The sequence below is a fragment of the Helicoverpa zea genome, chromosome 4 (assembly GCF_022581195.2).
Source record: "Helicoverpa zea isolate HzStark_Cry1AcR chromosome 4, ilHelZeax1.1, whole genome shotgun sequence".
NCBI classification, from domain to species: domain Eukaryota; kingdom Metazoa; phylum Arthropoda; class Insecta; order Lepidoptera; family Noctuidae; genus Helicoverpa; species Helicoverpa zea.
This window is the reverse complement of record NC_061455.1, coordinates 1661250-1670172: the sequence shown is the minus strand read 5'-3', so window position 1 is coordinate 1670172 and position 8923 is coordinate 1661250. Positions and strand designations below refer to the sequence as shown.

At 34.9% G+C, this 8923-nt stretch overlaps 2 pseudogenes; one reads left to right on the top strand and one right to left on the bottom strand.

Moving 5' to 3' along the window:
- Window positions 1-3881: 3881 nt before the first annotated feature.
- On the bottom strand, window positions 3882-5458 carry LOC124629810 (annotated as a pseudogene).
- A 532-nt stretch (window positions 5459-5990) lies between these two features.
- Window positions 5991-7208, top strand: LOC124630044 (annotated as a pseudogene).
- Window positions 7209-8923: the final 1715 nt, after the last annotated feature.

Sequence of the window (8923 nt, the reverse complement as noted above, 5' to 3'; positions counted from 1 at the left end):
AACGCATTTCGAATGTTCGGATTTGTTATGAGGTGTATGATTGATTTTAAACGCTGTAATACTTATATTCACTTGTTCAAATCACTCGTAAGATCACAGTTAGAGTATGGTGTACAGATATGGAACCCTTATTACAAAATATATATTGAAAATCTTGAAGCTGTACAACACAAATTTCTTAAAGCTACTCATTATCGGTGCTACCGCAAAATTATGTCCTATGAAAATTTATTAGATTTCTATAAACTTCCTACCCTACAGGCAAGACGTACGTTCCTAGAAACAATACTACTATATGATTTGTGTAACAACAAGTATGATTGCTCAGATATAACTAATCAATTATGTTATATAGTTCCCCGTACCGTCAATAGGCGCGGGGTGCGCGCTCGTCCACTGTTTGCTGTTTCTTCCAGCCGTACTAACGCTGGACAGCGCGCGCCTCTGTGTCGCATGGTAAAAAATTATAATACTTTGTCCTCGGATCTGGATTTAGACTTTTCTCTTACACATAGTCAATTTAGAAATGTTCTCACTAAAACTATAAAAAGATAGTGTCAATCATTCCTTTAGATATACATATATACATTTTTTTCTTTTTATGTTTTACTTCGCTTCACTTGTTTAAAATTGTCTGTTTCTCATAGTCTGTAATTTTAGTTTTAACTACTCGTGCATGATGTACATTACTATTTGTTTCAGCTGTGGATAACGTCGTGAGTTGCACACTGATGTATACTACTTAACCATTTTGTTAGATTTTTAATAAGTGTGTAATTGTTTGTTATCCCTAATAAATAAAATAAAATAAAATAAAAAAATAGCGTAGGGACTTGTCGAGTGCATTTTTAATCTAGACTTAGGTATATTTAGTTTAGCGCGGGGTCTGAGTTGATAGCGTGATTGGTTGTCGTCTCGTTGAGTGTACAGCTCTTGGTGTTTACGGACAAATTTGCATGATTCTAGTATGTAGATACAGGGGAGAGTTAAGATGTTGTGTTTTTGGAAGAATGGCTTGCAACTGTCTGTGTGCTCTATGTTTACGAGGATTCTTATCAGTTTCTTTTGCAGAGTGAAGAGTGTTATTGCATCTGTACTGTTACCCCAGAGGGTGACACCATAGCTAAGCCACGCATATGCGTAAGCATAGTAGGTGGTTAGTGCTGTTTCGAAATTAGTGGTCTTTTTTATTTCACGGAGAGCGTACGAGAATTTTGAAATTTTTGTGTGTGTTTTTTGTATGTGTGGTTTCCAGTTAATGTGTGTGTCTTGAACTAATCCGAGTAAGGTAAATTCTTTAACGGTTTCCAATTTTGAGTTGTTGAAGGTAAAGTCTAGGGTTAAGGGTGTTTTTTGGTAAGGGTAGAAAGTTATTAAGTTAGTTTTGGGGTAGTTTATTTCGAGATTGTGGTCATTCATCCAGTTGCATGTTTTGGTAAGTATGGAGTTGAGAGTTTCATCTATATTTTCGTTGTTTTTGCATGATACTAAAATGGATATATCGTCTGCGAATAGGACACATGGGCTTTTTATGGTCGTAGGTAGGTCATTAATATAAAGTAAAAAGAGTAGGCATCCTATAACGCTGCCTTGAGGGATTGAGGCATTTATTATTTTACTGTTTGATCTGATTTTTTCAATTTCATTGCTTGCATGGTTATAGAATTCTATTTCAACTAATTGTTCCCTATCTTTTAAATATGATTTTAGCTAGTCGTGAGCTTTTCCGCGAATACCGATTCCATATTAATTTGTTTAGTAATATACCAAATTGAACTTTGTCGTAGGCTTTGGTCATATCTAGTAATATTCCTATTGCGTATTCTCTGTTATTTATGGTGTTTAGGGCTTCTTGGATAAATTTATATACAGCTAAGGTAGTGGAACGGTTTTTTCGAAAACCGTTTTGACTTTCATTAAAGATATTATATTTTTCGCAGAATGCGTAAATGCGGTCGCACATAGCTTTTTCGAAGATTTTTGAGGCAGATGGTAAAAGGGCTATTGGGCGATAATTGTTTGGGTCGGTTTTAGTTTTTTTTTTTTTGTGAATTGGTTTAATTACAGATTTTTTTAATAAATCGGGGAAGGTACCTTCCTCAAAGGTAATATTGGTTGTTAGGATTACTTGCTTATTTTGTAATGACTGAGAAGTCGAAAATAAAATTCACAAACGTAATTGACGAATTATGTTGCTCGGATAAAACTAAATGTTTTTTTATTATTAAGATTTTGTTCTAAATCATAAGCATTTATTCATATACCTACTAGATATTTTATTCGACATTCCTAAATAAGGAAAATTGCTTTCATAAATACTAAAACGAAATAGGCCGTCGATTACCTCTAGCGAGTAAAATTCTAGAGCGAAGATAACCTTTGTATCCGACCTATATTTTATGATATTAGATTCAATATTTTAGCTTTAGATAAAGATTTTTTTTTACTATTTTTGGGTAGCCTATTTTTAGCTTTTTAGGGTTTTAGAGGTTGGGTAGCCTATTGTTTTCGGTCCTCTGTCCGTCCGTCCGTCTGTCACCAGGCTGTATCTCATGAACCGTGATAGTTAGAGAGCTAAAATTTTCACAGATGATGTATTATTGTTGCCGCTATGACAACAAATACTGAATTAAATAAATATTTTGGGGGATTCCCATGCAACAAACGTGATTTTTTTGTCCGTTTTATAAATAACGGTACGGAACCCTTCGTGCGCGAGCCCGACTCGCATTGGGTCGGTTTTTAGAAATTACCATGATTATACTTATTGAAGGCAACAAGTGACACTGTTATGCAAACTTATCCGTGTCATTAACGTTTGTTAAAAATAAGTTAAACAACTTATTTTTTTGTGTCAATTGTTGGTTTTTCCATATGAGTGGTTTATTTGCACAATTAATCCAAACATCTCACTAACCTATGCTTAGCCGATTTAGGTGCGATATTTTAAAAAAAATTAAAGGCCTTATTTCAACAGAGTTTTATACGTTTTATCACAATCTGCTTAAGAACAGTAACTGTGGTAGGTACCAGGTAGCAGTCAAACTTATATTCCTGACACCACGCATTTTGCGTTGGGAGTCCTCGATACTGATTTATGAGACCGATCAAACTATCGGCCGACTAAAAGTTTGCAGTGTGCCCTAAGCCTTTCCTTTCAGTATCAATAATGCCAACAGCAATTATAAAGTCTACCCCATAGCCAAGTTTGATTTGATAAAAAATATAGTGTTGGGCCGGTGAGACTGGAACCGACAAAAAAATACTTTGTTGCGTACGCTTTGTGTTTGCGTTAGTGTGAGAGCGTAAGGCTAGAAACACACGAGCTGAATTTAAAAACACTGGGTTACACTGACGGATTTCCTTAAATAAATAAAAATAATTACGTACCCATTTTATTGTTGACTAGCTTTCGCCCGCGGTTTCACCCGCGTCCCGTAGCCGGATGGTGACAAAAACTATCCTAAAACCTTTTCCCGGGTCTAAGTTACCTCCCCTCTAATTTTCAGACAAATCGATCAAGCCGTTTTCATGTTATGTCGTCACAACGGAAAGTTTCATTTTTATATATATAGATTTGGGTCGTGAATCATTCGTTCCTGAATTTGTCATGGGTGCAAATTAACAGCTTGTACAATTATCAGCTGTAAGAATGTACTTCATCAGCAATTATCAGTTAATAATGTCTAATATTAAAGATAACATTATTTGTAAGAGTTCAGATTATGTTATCACAAATCTATGATTGCGCGCCTAAACTGTTTAAGACTATAACAATCATTTGGGATGATTCAACTGACAAACAAGGTTCAAATATGTGTATATGTATATGTTGTTTTGAAATCCCGTTAAAGCTAGAGGATGAAGAAAAAACATCTATGTTATTTATAAAGCATTTTTATTCAGACCATATCAATGACTTTTATTACGACGCAATAGAAATTAAAACTATATTTGGTAGGACTTCCCAAATCGAAGCCGCATCATGCTTCATAGATAGGTAAGCCGACCCAAGTATTAATTGGGATAAGGTAAAGTAGTCGATAATTTGGTAGGTATTTACCTCGACTAGTCAAATCTTTATTATTGTCCTTATTTTCTTATAGTTTTTCATTTCGATGTAATGACATAATTTTTTTCACTATCGTCTTTCAATTCAATTTCGCTGTCATCGTCTTCAAACTCATTATTGTTCTCCTCACTTGTATATTCTAATTTCAATTTGTCAACATATTTTATCAACTCTTCATCATTTGTATATTCTAAATCAAATTGCTCATAGTAAGTTTTACCGTCTTCATCACTGTCTTCATTTTCGCCACCTTTATCACTTGCGTATTCTGATTTTACTTTTTCATCATAATTTTCAAAATCGTCATCATTTTTTTCATGATTGAATCTGTAATTCTTTTCTGTTAGACTGTAGGAAGTAGAGGGGTTCTCAAGATCTGGAGGAACAGCAATCTGGCGAGGATTTCCAATCTCTCCAATTTCCACCGGTATCGCCCCTGCAGCATTAACATGAGGAAATGGTAATTTAACCATAACTCTCACCTTATATTGTCCTATCAGTATCTGTGTATGCTGTATCGAGTACAAATTCGTTAATGTTGGTACATTACATACTAGTTCCGTCTTACTTCCTGCCTTTATTTTTGTTGAATTTGACTTAGTTGCTTCTATAGGCTGCATCACAACCTTTGTATGTCCAATACTAGATACATAGGTGAAGAATGTTAAAAGTTCTGTTTTGACTATTAGAAAGACATTTGAGTCGTTGAATATCGTCAGCCTCAGATTAAAGTTCTCTCCCGGGGCAACTAGAACTTTGTCTATTTCTGCATTCACTCTCACTTTACTCTTTGATTTAAAAGACGTGAGGGTTTTTCTTAACCCAAATAATAAAGGCTCTTGGAGTGATGAGCTAACACAGCCACTAATAGGAATTACAGTTTCAAAGCTATCACCAGAACTAAATAGTTTTCTTTTAGCAAATTTTACGATCACTTTATATTCTATTGTACATGTGTCATTCTTAAAGGACGTTGGTATATTGTAAGGCAATATGAACTCAAATGGATATTCAAATGCTCCAGGTTTCAGCATCTCATCACATTTGGCAGTGTATAAATTCTGTTGTACAGAAAAATATTCTTCTTCGTTGCTATAGGTTCTTCTGTTTTTACGACTTCCTTCTCTCCTTTGCCTACAAACGAAATATCGATACTATTGTATTTCGTTGGTTTTTCTATAGAATACTTCAGTGTTCCTGTTACAGTTTGTCCAGATCTGAACACGCCTTCGTCTGTTCTATTAATTAATATTTGACACAGCACACCCATTTTTAACACGCTTATATTAGCTTCACTTGTAACTAACTGTGTATGTAAGAAAATCTTGGAATCTTATTTTATCAAGTACTTATTTTGTCGACCTTTCAGTATTGTGGCAGAATAAAGACTGAAGTGAAATCATGATACAAACTTTATTTATGTACGTATTCAGTTTTGATGTCTATAAAGAAAATTTAACTTTAGCTACACGAGTGTATGGTTGATATTAGAAAAACATAAACCGATAGTGGTTATCTAGATAAAATGGTGTGTAAAGATAAATGTAATGTCGTAAAGAAATAACAGGTTTTTGCTACGCTTTGTATAATTTGCATACGTATACTTTTTAGAATTCGATAACAAAAGCTTTATTATCTACATATGTATATATCTGTGCGCGTTATCGCTGAAGCCGGCTGTAGCTGTAGCTTTAGGCGCGCGGCGGCTGAGGAGGTGCGTGCGGGAAGCAGCTTCAACAACGTCGCGAATGGACAAAATATAATCAACTTAAGGTCAACTGTCTCCATTTTGATAGCGGCATTGCGTTTAGAATTAACATAGGCTATTTCATGAGTCATCGGATCAGTCCGCTAGCTGGTAGAGCGAAGTGATCATTAGTCGTGTTCTCGCACTCCTCTTACGCACTTGTTTACAACCATGACTCCCAAGTGTCAGATAATTCTTAACAGAACAAAAACGGACATTTTAAAGCCGGACAATATGCGACAGGAATAGTGAAGTTTTCTATATATAAGCCAAAGCGGTACGACAGTATTGACATTTCTTTCGAGGGCCGTGGAAAATGCGTTTGGACTCAAACAGATTCGCCCGATGAAACAATTTACATTACAAACAAGGAAGAGTATGTATCCATCAACAAGAATTTATTTACACCAGTTGGAGACGAGATGGTTGACCCTGGAGATTATGCATACCCATTTGAGTTTGTACTGCCAGATGATATACCATCATCAGTTAAGACTGACTTTTGTAAGATACACTACACAATTTTCGTGAAATTTGAAAAAAAAAAAGAACTTTTGGCGCTGAAGTGAAACTTGAAAATGAGCGTGAAGTACCTGTTTATGGATATGTGGAGCCATTGACTCGCGGGCCATCTCCCTTCAAAGTCGAGCAAAAGCTACTTTCCTTCAATGCAAACAATAAGATCACAGTAAAAGGAGAAATAGTCAGAACATTTTTAAGCTCAGGCGATAGCATTCGTCTGAAGATGACGGTGACGAATGACTCAAATGTCGCCATCTCTATCAAAAGTCAGCTTATTCATCATAACACTTATATATCAAAAGAGAAGTATTCCACTACACACGTCTCAGAAAGAAGTATACCAGGGACCAAAGAAACTTCTCCTCCTATAAGGGCAAATAGTGTGACAAAACTGGAGAGAACTATACCAGTACTTGATAATTTATACTCGATACAAAATTCGGAGATAATGGAAGGAGAATTTGAGGTTAAAGTGACGATTAAGGCACCTTTTCCTCATGGTAAGGAGTATGCACGAGTTCCAGTGGTGATTGGATGGACAAAAGAAGAATACGCGGCTCTTATCCAGCGTGAGCTGCCACCATCATATTTGGAAGCTATCAGAGGAAATAATTAGAAAAATGAACATTTCAATGGGGACTGTGTATTAGTGATACGTAGTTTATGTCATTTAAAGTAAGCACTAAACATTTATCATGATAGTTATTATTTTTAACGTGTCATAAGTACTACTAGTCATTGAACTAGAGTGTTTTGACTCATAGGAACTTGTATCTATCTACGATAGTTTAATTTTGTGTCGTATGTATGTATGTCATTTAGTGTAACGTAACAAGTAACCCGCCCAAAACAAAAATGTGAAAGACTGCCAAGTTCGATAATATGGAATATATTATGTTATATATATTATGTTCGTGGATCAAAGTTACACATTCGTTATTTTCGAAAGTGACTCACACTTGACCGTTTTCAGATTTTTACTTTACTTTGACTAAATACAAACCTTTGTAACGAATTTTAGATCGGTACGACCATTCGAAGATATATTATATAAATATAGATAAATTTAATTCGTTTTAGTTCCTTAGAGGTATAAATTTACACCGGGTATAAATTTACACCTTCATTCTTTTGAAACCTACTCACACTTGGCCATTTTCAGAATTTTCCCTTTACCTTGATATAAAGACCTACCTCCATGCCAAATTTCAAGTCAATACGACCATTGGAAGTGGTCTAGGTTTTTGATGAGTGAGTCAGTGAGTCAGTCAGTCAATCAGTGAGTGTACAGTAAAAATAGCGATTTTCTGACGTCAATATCTCAAGACCTACAATAGGTATATTAGTGAAATTTTGTATTTTAGATAAGTGAGGGGGTCTCAACAGATACTAGAAATTTGATATGCGTAAATAAAATAGATTTTGAGTTATAGGGGGGTCGAATTTGGCCCGAAATGGTTCGTGTAATATAACCCACGGCCAGTGTGTCGCTTTTTTTGCTCGAACTTGGCGGACACACTGCCGTGTGTCTAGATTATATTGTGTCCCGACTTGCTATCTAAGTCCCTATTTCTCTTCCAAAATTGCGTTAATAATATTAAGGTTTAAGGAGGTTTGGATATTCTTAAGACTTGATAAATATTTCTATTGCATGCGTTGATATAATCTTTCTAAAAAATATATTAAAATTAAGTTCATTTCTATTCAAATCGTGTTTTATTTTTGTCCGTTTTCCTGTTACCTACATCGCTCCGAAGTCATTTAATCAATTGTTGTAACCCTGACATTGACATAGCCGGTATCTGTATTAGACGCACACATATTAGTGCCTAAAAAGTTATTTCGTATTAGTTTTGCCAATGAGAATAAGCGATAAACTTACGATACATTTCTGTCACAAAGGTGAAACATATAATTTCTTGTAGAATATTTAATATGTAATCGAAGTCCAGAACATAAATGTGCATAGCACGTCGGGATTTAAACATATAGTCTATAACTACACACTTCGTTTGTATATTTATATAGATCATGATTTTCATCATTGATATTCATCATATTTTTATTTACTTTTTACATTAATTATTTTTACAATTAAAATTAAAAACTATTCTGGTAAAAAACCTAATCATATTCATCATGATTTGCACCCGTGTCAAACAGGAGGTTGACATAAAATACGTAAATAAGAATCAGTTGAAAGTACGGTATATGGGTAATGTGCTGCTTTTTTTGTTCTTGTAATTTTATAGTATTTTCGAATCAACCCAATTTTGTGAACGTTTTGTAGCGGGACCTACACTAATTGTTGACGCATCAATATTGTTCATACTGTACTTGCATTGTGTTCGCCTCCCCAGTTGTCCCGTATATCGCACTACCAACGCACGCTACTAAATATTGTGACCGTACCAAATCCCATGTAACCTAATTGGAGTCAGAAAATAAAAGTGTATTAATTAGTATTCGGTTTATTTACTTATCTCTGAACACGACACCCCACCATCTAAAGTTTTATACATTTTAATAGCGACCGACCTCTCTGATAGCAAAGTTTTAAAGATGCCAATAGGGCAGAAATA